Raw genomic sequence first — 12,942 nt, 5'->3', positions numbered from 1 at the left:
TCCGTTTTCATTTCTAATTTTATTGATTTGAGTCCTCTCCCTCTTTTTCTTGATGAGTCTGGCTAATGGTTTATCAATTTTGTTTATCTTCTCAAAGAACCAGCTTTTAGTTTTATTGAACTTTGCTATTGTTTTTGTTGTTTCTCTTTCATTTATTTCTGCTCTAATCTTTATGATTTCTTTCCTTCTGCTAACTTTGGGTTTTGCTTGTTTTTCTTTCTCTAGTTCCTTTAGGTGTAAGGTTAGATTGTTTACTTGAGATTTTTCTTGTTTCTTGAGGTAGGCTTGTATAGCTATAAACTTCCCTCTTAGAACTGCTTTTGCTGCATCCCATAGGTTTTGGATCGTCGTGTTTTCATTGTCATTTGTCTCTAGGTATTTTCTGATTTCCTCTTTGATTTCTTCAGTGTCCTCTTGGTTATTTAGTAACGTACTGTTTAGCTTCCATGTGATTGTGTTTTTTACGTTTTTTCCCTGTAATTGATTTCTAATCTCATAGCGTTGTGGTCCGAAAAGATGCTTGATATGATTTCAGTTTTCTTAAATTTACTGAGGCTTGATTTGTGACCCAAGGTGTGACCTACCCTGGAGAATGTTCCGTGCGCACTTGAGAAGAAATTGTAATCTGCAGTTTTTGGATGGAATGTCCTATAAATAACAATTAAATCTATCTGGTCTATTGTGTCATTTAAAGCTTGTGTTTCCTTATTAATTTTCTGTTTGGATGATCTGTCCATTGGTGTAAGTGAGGTTTTAAAGTCTCCCTGTATTACCGTGTTACTGTCGATTTCCTCTTTTATAGCTGTTAGCAGTTGCCTTATGTATTGAGGTGCTCCTATGTTGGGTGCATATATATTTATAATTGTTATATCTTCTTCTTGGATTGATTCCTTGATCATTATGTAGTGTACTTCCTTGTCTCTTGTAACATTCTTTAAAGCCTATTTTATCTGAAATGAGTATAGCTACTCCAGCTTTCTTTTCATTTCCATTTGCATGGAATATCCTTTTCCATCCCCTCACTTTCAGTCTGTATGTGTCCCTAGGTCTGAGGTGGGTCTCTTGTAGACAGCATATATGGGTCTTGTTTTTGTATCCATTCAGCAAGCCTCTGTCTTTTGGTTGGAGCATTTAATCCATTCACCTTTAAGGTAATTATCGATACATATGTTCCTATGACAATTTTCTTAATTGTTTTGGGTTTGTTTTTGTAGATCCTTTTCTTCTCTTGTGTTTCCCACTTAGAGAAGTTCCTTTAGCATTTGTTGTAGAGCTGGTTTGGTGGTGCTGAATTCTCTTAGCTTTTGCTTGTCTGTAAAGCTTTTGATTTCTCCATTGAATCTTAATGAGATCCTTGCCGTGTAGAGTAGTCTTGGTTGTAGGTTTTTCCCTTTCAGCACTTTAAGTATATCATGCCACTCCCTTCTGGCTTGTAGAGTTTCTGCTGAGAAATAAGCTGTTAACCTTATGGGAGTTCCCTTGTATGTTATTTGTCGGTTTTCCCTCGCTGCTTTCAATAATTTTTCTTTGTCTTTAATTTTTGCCAATTTGATTACTATGTGTCTCGGCGTGTTTCTCCTTGGGTTTATCCTGTATGGGACTCTCTGTGCTTCCTGAACTTGTGTGGCTATTTCCTTTCCCATGTTAGGGAAGTTTTCAACTATAATCTCTTCAAATATTTTCTCAGGTCCTTCCTCTCTCTCTTCTCCTTCTGGGACCCCTATAATGCGAATGTTGTTGCATTTAACGTTGTCCCAGAGGTCTCTTAGGCTGTCTTCATTTCTTTTCATTCTTTTTTCTTTATTCTGTTCCGCAGAAATGAATTCCACCATTCTGTCTTCCAGGTCACTTATCCGTTCTTCTGCCTCAGTTATTCTGCTATTGATTCCTTCTAGTGTAATTTTCCTTTCAGTTATTGTATTGTTCATCTCTGTTTGTTTTTTCTTTAATTCTTCTACATCTTTGTTAAACATTTCTTGCATCTTCTGGATCTTTGCCTCCATTCTTTTTCCGAGGTCCTGGATCATCTTCAGTATCATTATTCTGAATTCTTTTTCTGGAAAGTTGCCTGTCTCCACTTCATTTAGTTGTTTTTCTGGGGTTTTATCTTGTTCCTTCATCTGGTACATAGCCATCTGCCTTTTCATCTTGTCTATCTTTCTGTGAACGTGAAGGCTTATTTTATATGGAAGCATTTTCCAAGAAAATCTCAATGCATTTTCTTTTCCCCATTGAGCTTCTCTTTACTGTTTTATTCCCCAGCATCTTATTAAACACAATTGTTGAATGAAAGCTGCAACAGGAATGAGTCTGTTTATTTCATGATTATTTAAACAATAAAGCCAAAACTCAGCTAAAGGAGAAAATAATGTGGCTGTGTTCTATGACTCTTTGGGGTGATAGTGCAAGCTTGATTTGGCTCTGTTGGGATCTATGAAAACATGTTAAGAAATTTGTAGAAGTTATACAAATGTGTTGAAATATATGATTGGATTGGTAGAGATTAAAATTCTAGATGGAGAGAGTAAAGACCTGAATTCCTTCATTTCACATTATTTTTATACATTTATGTATTTAAATATATATTACCTATAATACAAAGTATACACTTAATAGAATACACAAATATATGTATACATATTAATTTGTGTATTGTATAGATTTATTTCATATACTATATATTTCTCCTTTTTTTGTAAACCCAACAAATATTTTTTATTAGTATTGTTATTAATAATAAAAATGAGAGTAAGAACATATCATCCGCACAAACCTGAGGGCTAATGTAAGTAAAATGCCCAGTTTCTTAGCTGGAGAGCTCCACGTCTCAGGACCAGGCTGGATGGCTGCAGTGAGTGCCCTCACATGCCCTGGACCACACCTGCCCAGCTGTCCCTGCTGCTGCTCCGTTTCCTATTCTGGCAACTTGTTACAAGTTGTCATATACTATATATTTCTTAATCCTTGCTGTCTGAAGCACTTTCTTGTGGTGTAAACCTTTTTTTTTTTTAAGTATAGTTGTGTTACAATATTGTGTTAGTTTCTGGTGTACTGAAGCACTTTCTTGATATTTAGTAGAGGTGATTAACTAATGTTAAGTATGAGGGAAGAAATGTATACATATTTATATATACACACATATATATCCATACATACATGTAAACACACACATATATGCATATACATATATATACACACATATTTATTTTAAGGGAAACATACGTATATTTTAAAAATATATCTAAATGTTTATATATATTATAAACATGTATAAATGGTTAAATGAAATAAATATGATATACTGAATGATGATGGTGGTCAAAAGCAACAGTAATTTACATAAGTTAGAATGTAGAATCCAAACCAAAACATTCTCAGGTTAATAAAATACATCCTGTGAGCCTAACTGTAGAAATACTATCAACAACTTCATTGTCACAAATTTAAAAGGATGGGAAAAGTAGAGGACAGAAGTGGGCAGGGAGAGAGACATGCCGAGGCAGAGAAATATAAACATCGCTGACCCAACCTGACAATACTTCACTGAGATTCAGGAAGTTTTCAATGACAGTATTCAAAAAAGGCTTCCATGTAACAGCAGTAAAGACACCATCAACAGCTACTTCAGACAGTTCAGATAGAGCTTCCCTACAAGGATGGAAAGAAGTGATAAGTGGGATGCTGCTGTAAGCATCCAGACTTAGAAGGATTTCTTGACTTTATATATTGATGGCCAAGTTGAAAGAATGTGCAGCAAGGTGAGAATCTTGCTGGTGAAACAAAAGACCAAGGAAAGGCGGTCAATAAAAAGGTGAGTACAGTGCAGTTGGACGATTAGAAACATTGAAGTTAAATGGCATTTTGCAATTCATTGTGAAAGAAAGAACAAAAATCACTGAGACTGAACAAGAAGAATCTCAAAAGAATTCTCCATTTACAAATGTTCCTACAGAAAAAGGAACAGTCTTCAGATCTGATTATACTTCTTCACAGCCTTCAGATGAAGAGTGAGACATTGTTTAATCCTCTATAGATATTTTTGGGCATGTGTGTAAATAATAAAGTTGAAAGCTGGTAACTGATTTTTAAAGTCTGAACATCTAGTATGGAGACAGATTTCCCTTAGTCAAAAAACACTATGTAGGGGCTTCCCTGGTGGCGCAGTGGTTGAGAATCTGCCTGCTAATGCAGGGGACACGGGTTCGAGCCCTGGTCTGGGAAGATCCCACATGCCATGGAGCAACTAGGCCCGTGAGCCACAATTACTGAGCCTGCGCATCTGGAGCCTGTGCTCCGCAACAAGAGAGGCCGTGATAGTGAGAGGCCCGTGCACCGCGATGAAGAGTGGCCCCCGCTTGCCACAACTAGAGAAAGCCCTCGCACAGAAACGAAGACCCAACACAGCCATAAATAAATAAATAAATACTTTAAAAACAAAAAAACAAAAAAAAGCTCTATGTAATACTAATAAAGGTCTTCTAGAATCATTACCTTTACAGATAACTTTTCTAAACCTAGCAACAGATGATGAAATGAAGGTGAATTTCATGTTTCTGAAATTTCTCTCTTTTGCTCTAAATGACAGCCATAAACTGTGGTTTCTTTATTTATGTATTTATTTATGGACATGCCTGTATGTATGTATATACTGATTATTTATTTGGAATATGTCAACACAACCTTATTTTAAAATATCTGTAATACCACTTTTTGGAATAAGTACGTGAATTTTCCAGGTTTTTTTTTTTGTTTTTTTTTTTTACCTTTTATGAAGTGGCCAATTTTGCTGCTTTGTGTTTTGATTATTTGGAGGGAGGGATAGTATTATTACTCAATCAATGAAATTGATCACACTAACCATATACGGACAGAAAGAAACAATTAATATTTCCTTTTTTATTTCCTTGCAGAAACATGGTCGTACTCTACTTCCTCTTAACAGTGAAACACAATAAAACATATGTCTCAAATATTTAAGTCAATTAGAACAATACACTTTGAAGTGGAATATTCTTCAAATTACAGAATTATAGTTCCCTTTATTCTACTGGGACAGGCCTGCTATTTAAAGAAACTCTGTGGTTTGAGAAATGACAGTATGACAAAGAAGTGTACACAGTCCTGAAGGGAACCAAAAGGACAGATGCTGCAGGCTATCTGAGCTTCTGTTAAATATGAGAACCAAGGGGCATGAACCTAAGCTAGAGAATGGCCTGGCACTAAAAAGTGCTTCCAACTCTTTTGCAATTGCCCTTTGTGGAATAAATAGCCCAGAAAAATATAACAAGCAGCAGACACAACAAGAATGTGGACAAGTGGCTCTGGACAGTGCAATGGCAATTTAATGAGTAGAAATCCTCACTGTTCTATTTTCAGGTTAAGTATGTATATGGATGCTCCTAAAATCGGCATTTTCATTATAGTTAAAAATTGTACTAATATTTTTAGGAGTTCAAAATCATACTATTAAAGGCCAAATATTCATCCATTAAACATTTGTAGCTAAAGAAAAACCTTTTGGGAATTATTAAGAAATCAAAAATGTTTGTATCTGGGAAAAAAATTTTTACACACATATAACTTTATACTTTTAATAAAGAACTAGTATGTTTTTAGTCCCCAAGCTTAATCCATCTGTTAAAAATGAAGTTTATTTCTTTAAGTGGTCTGTTATTCAATCCCTTTCCTCTAAACAGGTATCCATAGAACAGAGAATGTTAGATAGTTAACCAAAATAGGTGTTAATCTTACTCTCTTGAAACATTTAGGAAGGCATAAGGAATCACAGTTTTATAGAATTGTTACAGCTAGAAAGGGCCTTAGAGGGAGCTCCCTCATTTTGAAGATAAAATAGAAATGTGAAGTGATTTACCTCTAGTTTTGTTATCAGAGCATCCAGATTACTAACCCATCATTCTTTTTCTTTTTTCAAATAGAATGAGGTATATAAAAGGCTTAGTATACTGCCTGGTACAACGGTAGCACTTAATAATTACTGCTAAAGCTATACAGAGAGCAATAGATAGAGATGAATGCGCCCAAAGACATACACACAAATGTACACACAAATTCTGATGCTAAGAAAAGGGTCTGAGCACAAGTATGGGGTAAGACTAATGAATTTGGGTTGCTTTTCAAAAGTATTTAGACTTTCCTTTAAGCCATCAAGCAAATGCTATTTTCAGTAGCTCAGCACTAACCCAGCTTACAGCTGCTTGATGAGAGGAAAATTTCCTTCAATGCCTTTATTATTACATAGGAGACTAGGTGCTTCTCTGCTGAAGAGACCTTGTCTTTCATCTTCTTATGCCAACCACCTCTCATAACAGGTTCTCAATAAACGGCGCTCTATATGGATGAATTGAATGATAGCAAATAAACAATCATGAAGTAATAGGCAAATTCTAACTCAGAAAACTCAAATGTGAACAGTCAGAATTTGCTTTTCACAAATGAATAAAGGCATGTGGCACCCCTTGCTCCCTTACTAATGTTTTGCCTACAGAGTTATGGACACATGTATCTTATTCATGATTGTTTTGGGAGCCAAAACATATCTTCCAGTGCAAATGAATGTATTTGAGAGCAGGTTCTCCCTGGTCTCTCATTAGTTGTCAAGAGTGACCTAGAGGTAGTTAACCTTAAGGACAGAATTTTTCATTTGCATAGTTTTTTCCTGATCTCTGTCCTGACTAACCAGCCCAGCTTGCCTGTCTGGAAGTATAGATGAGCAGGGAGAAAAAACCTAATTAAGCTAGTTTATACATTTTAACATGTCTGGAAAATGGTAGAGATAATGGCTGCAAACCATTTCTGATACTTTAGTCAAGGAATCACATTTTCTTTTTTTCATTTTCAAAATGTGGTATGAGAAGGAGGGAAAGGAAGAGGCCCCATGAATTCAGCCCCTCATCTCCCTTTGTGGTAGCTGTTAAGCCAGTACCTTTAGTAGGAAGGAGAAAGGATAATAGGGCCAGTAATTGGCAGGGCTGTCCCACTACAACTCCCCTCTCTCCCACCACTTGGCCCTGCCCAATTTATCTCTCCCATAGCCCCTTGATGCCTCATCTCTTCTCCAAACTTTTAAAAAGTTGCCCCCTGTATCTGGTAGCTTTTGTTGTGTAAGGATATTCATCAAAGCTCCAACCTGAATGTTCTTCCACTTGTTAAATCAATATTAAAACAAGAAAGAACCCCTAGTTTAAAGCATCCACGTTGTCAGTCCCCCAGCTGGATGGCCACTGCCAATGGTAAGGGGTGAGGGAAAAGTATAATTAAAACTTAACTTTCAAATAGATCTCATAGTTTATGCCCAGTAAGGAGCTCTTTTCACCACGTGAACTTTCAGGTGGCTGTTCTGAACAAAATAGGTGCGGATTCCTTTTATGTGAAACCCTTAAGATAATTTTAACATGGTCCTTTGCAGTTTAATTTATCATAAATTCTGGCACCATTTATCACTAAATGCAAAATGATGAAGAAATGGCTCTATTAAATCTGAATAACTACTGAATTAAAAAGCAGTTAAATGAATTAAAGCACATAGCACTGTTAACAATATGTGGAAGTGTGTTTGGCTGGAATAAATTACTTTCATAGTCATAATGTGAAGGGTCCACCTTTGGAGAAATATGTTCAAAATTTCACATCCTGAGTCCCTGACTAAATCCACATGCACTGCTAATGTACTTTTAAATTGACTTCACAGAAAACATGAGGAAATGCCTGGTCTGAAACTCTTAGGTATCAAAACAAAATTTCTCTATTCAGAAGTTGAGGAAAAGAACACTTTAAAGTAGGTATGTAAAATAAAATAACAGATTCCAAGTAAAATATATTTTACTTTTCCACTCTTAATTTTTCCAGAAATGGCTTTGCAATATATTCATGTAATCTAGCGTACTATTTTTTCAACAACAGCTCTCCCAAGACGAGTATTTTAACATAGCCTATACATAGTACTTTAAAAAATAATAATAATACAAGGGTTGGCTCAAACAACTAAAGGATTGATTTTTATTCTGATAAATTAGTTGGTAATTATAAACAGAAGGGTTGTTCAAAGGAAGGCTCCATCACATAATCTGTTTGCATTTATATTCTGAATAGCATGAACAAAAAAAAGACTTCAAAATATGATATCTGGACACTGGACTTTTACAAAAAAACATTCTAGGATCTGTGGTGATGGAGTGCTGCTATCCAAATACGTCCCCTTGCAGGGTTTGAGCAGATAGTGGGAGTGTTCTTAATCCTTACTCACATGAGGGCATATTCTAATGTCTTTCATTATCACCCTGGTATTGTGATTAGAGACAGACTTTTCAATAATAGTGTCCTATTGCATGTGTAGAGATATTTCAGTGTGAAATCTTTAATAAAGAGTATTTGTGAATGAACTTAATTAGCCCTGTTAAAAACATCCAGCAGACAGCAATCTCATGTCCACACAGAGGGCTGTGTCATGGCATTGGGGCCAGTTTCTTGGATAGACGTTTTCTCTGTGAAAAGCAAACGTACAATTTTCCAAGAACGCACAAGCCTTTTTTATATGTTTACCAAATACAATATCTGGTTCACAGAAAGCAGTTTATTCAGTCATTCTCAAGGTCAACCAGATTTTGTTTCTTTACTGGGGTTACAAAAACATCTATGGACAGAATGCTAATTTACACACACACACACAAACACACATGCACACACACACACAGAGAAAGAGGCAGATTCTTGAATTCCAAAGGCATTCCAAAGACTTACCTTTCTCTTTATGTTTCTATTTTTTTATGGAATGTACATAACTATGTAGAAAAGAAAGCACATATCAATAATACAACATTGGTTCCTATCATCTTTTTTGTTGTTGTTTTTCTCATGCACCCTTCTTCATCCTCCATTCTGCCAGCCCATCTACCCCAGGAAGGGAATTGGATAGTCTCTAGGTTATTATGTGGAGTGGAACAGAGAAAGAAAGAGAAGTATAGACCACGGAAGTTAGGAGATTCAGTGGTGGGAGTAGAATATTTACCTTTGAGGGAGAAGGATAGTAGATCATTCTCTAACAGCTGTAAGAGACTCTAGTAGTCTTTGGTGGCTGTTAGCTTATGGGATACTAGAAGATTTAAAATATGGTACTCACATCATTTTCTCCTTTCCAACTTAATTTTCTCTGGGGGTGCTTTCAGCTTGGGGTGTGGCCTTTAATTACACAAAGCGAAGGAGCCTCAGGAGAGGGCCCAGATGAGGGAAAGCTATTGAATTGGCTACTTAGCTTAAAACTCTTTGTTTGCTTGCTTGTTTATTTACAGAGATTTCTATTGTAGCTTCATTGTCCTAGTTTAATATGAACAAAGCAGGTAAAGATTCAGGGATAGTAATCTATGTGAGATTTAAAATTATGCATTTGGCTGGGTCTTCCTTGTGCTGTGATGCTGAGATCATATGTTTAAGATGAAAAATGCTTCAAATATAGATAGTGAGGAAACTAATTAAGGGACACTAACCAAACTAGAAAGCTGGAAGTCATCTCCTATTTTCCCCTTTTAGTCATCTTCCCAGTGGTTGGAAAAATTCTAAAGATATCCCCCACCCCATACACCAAGATCCCTGTCCTTTGGTTATTCAGTCAGACACTAATCTAGGAACTTCTACGAGGAGACTTTGCAGATGGAGCTAAGGTTAATAATCAGCTAATTTTAAAATAGGGAGAAGGTGAAACAAATGTAATCACACGCAACCTTAAAAGTGGAAGAGGAGGGCAGAAGAGTCAGTCAGAGCGATGAGGCAGCTTGAGAATACAATGTGCTGTTGCTGGATCTGAGATGTAGGAGGCTACATGGAGGGACCAGAGGGAGGCTGGGCCTCAGGGATACCCCTAGATGACAGCCAGCAAGAAAAAACAGGGATCTTAGTCCTACAACCACGTGGAATTGAATTCAGTGAACAACCCAAATAAGCCTGGAAACAATTCTCTCTCAGAGCCTCCAGCCCTGCCAACAGCTTGATTTCAGCCTTTGTGAGACTGGAAGCAAAGAACCCAGCTGAGCCCCTTGAACCCAGCTGAGCTCCCTGGACTTCTGACCATCAGAACTGTGAGATAATAAATGGATGTTGTGTTAACTGCCAAATTTCTGGTAATTTGTTATGGCAGCAACAGCAAACTAATACACTCCATCTACTCTGTCAGTAAGTTCTATCTATTCTATCTCCCAAATGTCTGGACTCTATCCCTTCCTGTTTATGCTCATTGCACTCTAACACTGAACTCTTATCACTCCTTCACTGTATTACCAAATATTCCTAAAGGGTTCCCTTTTTATCTTCCTTTATGCTCAGTCTTTTCACCTTAGTGTAGTAGGGATAATTTTTTTGAAAATGACTTTTGTATCAAGGTGGTTGATTTGTTGATTTCTTGCACACAATGATCTTTTTGCCCTCCAAGATCCAATTAATATAATACCATATAAAATTTTCAGGTCATAAACCCATAATTTATAAAAACAAAATGGGAGGCAAGTCTATGAGTGGATAAAAAATTTCCACACATTCTGTAAAGTGGAAAGCAGATAGATGACTGGCAACTCATGAAGTAGGACAAATAAGATCCCTGCTTAGATCTTGCAGCCAAAGGGGCAACCCATAAACCCAGCAAAACTTCAAAGAAACTTCGGATTTGACAGGGCAAAGTACAGATGAGGGTGAAACTGAGCAAGGGGTTGGAATCATGAGGCCTAATGGAAAGTAAATAAACATAACAATTGAATTCCCACTTCTACTCCCACTTTTCTGCACGAAACTGCAGCAGCCAGATGTTTAATTCCCAGGGGGAAAAAACCAATAAGAACAAAAGAAATGTTCCACTTAAAGAAAGTAAGCAAACTCCCTGTGGAAACTAGGGCAGCTGGTGTGGATCTGGAGCTCATAGCGCAGAGGCATTACCATTCTGGGCTGTGGGGGACCCAGTGGCTGACTCACTGACAACTCCCCATGTAGTGAAGTCTGCCAGGAGGCAAGCAGATTTTCTCTCATTTCATTCTTAAATATGAATATTCTACTAAGCATCACCAGACGTTTGATGAAATTCTACAAAATGAAATTTCAGAGGAAACAGAGGTAACTCAATGAATACAAGATTTTGTTTTAAGCTCTAAGTAATATAATCAGGAAGACTTAAGAAGTTATTACAATCATAAAGAAAAAGGGCACAATGCTATTAAAAGTAAAGGAATCATAGAGAAAAAGGAAGACACTTTAGGGACTAAAAATCTGATTACAAAAATAAAAAATCCTGTAGATGGGTTTGACTTCTGCAATAGTCAAGAAGTTGAACAAAAGCAGAAATCATAAAATATGAGAAAAATATTTTAAAGATGTAGAGGATTAATCCAGGAATTCTATACTCATGCTATTATGAATTCCAAAAAGTAATAACGGTAGGAATAAGAAGAAATTATTTTAAAAAATTAGCAGAGAATTTCTCATAGCCAAAGGGCAAAAGCCTTTAAATTGAAAGTGTCCCGTACAACTAATAAAAAAGAACCAGATCTGGACATATTATTATCAACTTTAGAAATGCAGAGTAAAAAAAAAATTTTAAACCTCCAGAAAGAAAAACAGGTTTCTTAATGAGAATCAGGGTGTCATCATCTTCAACAACAGATATTGGGAGAAGGAAAACAAAACTTCAATGTTCTGTGAGAAATAAATGTCAAATTAGAATTCTATACCCAGCCAAATTATAATTCAAATGTGAGGCTAGAAATAACTGTAGTTTTCAGACATTAAAGAATAGTTTACCTCCCACACTCTTTCTTCTGACATCATTTAAGATTTGTTCTAACTAATTAAAGGTGAAAATATAAAAAAGGATAATCTGGTATTCAGGAAACAATAGGTGAAAATTTGGAGAGCAATAAAGAGAAGTTGCAAGGTGACAGATGTGTCCAGGCCTAGAGAGGATTTAGTCCAAAGGGGATATGAAAGAGAGAAACTTCGAAGGGGAAAGAGAGAGGGAATTTCAGAAATTTTATATTGTTATCAATCAATTGGAAGTCCTCAAATATGTATCAATGAATCCTTCGGTACATCAAAAATGCATGAGAATAAAAGGAATTATGAAACTCAAAAAAGTTGTCTAATAAATATGATGTATCTGAATAAAGTTGTAGATTAATAATAATGTACCAATGTTAATTTCTTAGTTTTGATGATTATACTATGGGTATGCAAGATTTAACAAGCTGCGTGAAGGGTGTACAGAGATTCTCCATATATTTTTTTGTAACTTTAAGTCTAAAATTAATTTAAAACATTAAAACCTTGAAGCAAAAAAAGATATGAGAGTTGTATGCTACTTGAATACAGTGAACAATGATTACATAGTCAAGACATAAGCGATGGAAAATGGTGGAGTAACAGCATAAAGCAATTAGTAATTCAGTGTGTGGTATGACTTTGGTTTTATCTGCATCAAAAGCAGTGTCACTAGAGTGAAATGTTGCCAAAGTAGATGATCAAAATGCCAAATAAAATCTTTAGCTGCAGATGCTACCAGGACTCATCTCAGAAAACTGCCTACTGCCTAGGGATGGAATTAGGCAAAATGTTTACTGAAAAGTTCAGCAACTAGGAGATAGGTATGGAAATAGGTGAGGGTGTGAATGTGCAGGAGGATGTTTATATTGTTCAGAGCAGCTGTGGAAAACTAATAACAATCTATTGGAGCTCCTATTCATGATTAATGCCTGAAAGATTGCTGCAGCCAACTAGGTTGCTGGACTTGTTCCACACTTCCCTTGGACCTGGCAAAATCAGAAAAATAAGAGCCAAGTCCCAATCTTGACCAAATTTACTGCAATTGTGTTATGCACAGCAGATATGGATCATACCATCCCCGTGAGACATGTTTCTAAGACTCAAGACTTGTTGACAGCCCAGTGAGAAACT

General features: G+C 36.3%; 1 long non-coding RNA gene across 1 annotated transcript in view; it reads left to right on the top strand.

Moving 5' to 3' along the window:
• Positions 1-12,501, top strand: part of LOC309630298 — a 223,293-nt gene extending 210,792 nt beyond the window's left edge. Inside the window, exon 2 of the long non-coding RNA XR_014245583.1 lies at positions 4,145-12,501. This is a non-coding gene — a long non-coding RNA (uncharacterized lncRNA). The remainder of the gene's footprint in view (positions 1-4,144) is intronic.
• Positions 12,502-12,942: the final 441 nt, after the last annotated feature.

The sequence above is a fragment of the Balaenoptera borealis genome (genome assembly GCF_965194805.1).
Source record: "Balaenoptera borealis genome assembly, chromosome: 6".
Lineage (NCBI taxonomy): Eukaryota > Metazoa > Chordata > Mammalia > Artiodactyla > Balaenopteridae > Balaenoptera > Balaenoptera borealis.
The sequence above is the reverse complement of the archived record's forward strand: the minus strand, read 5'-3'. Positions and strand labels throughout refer to the sequence as shown.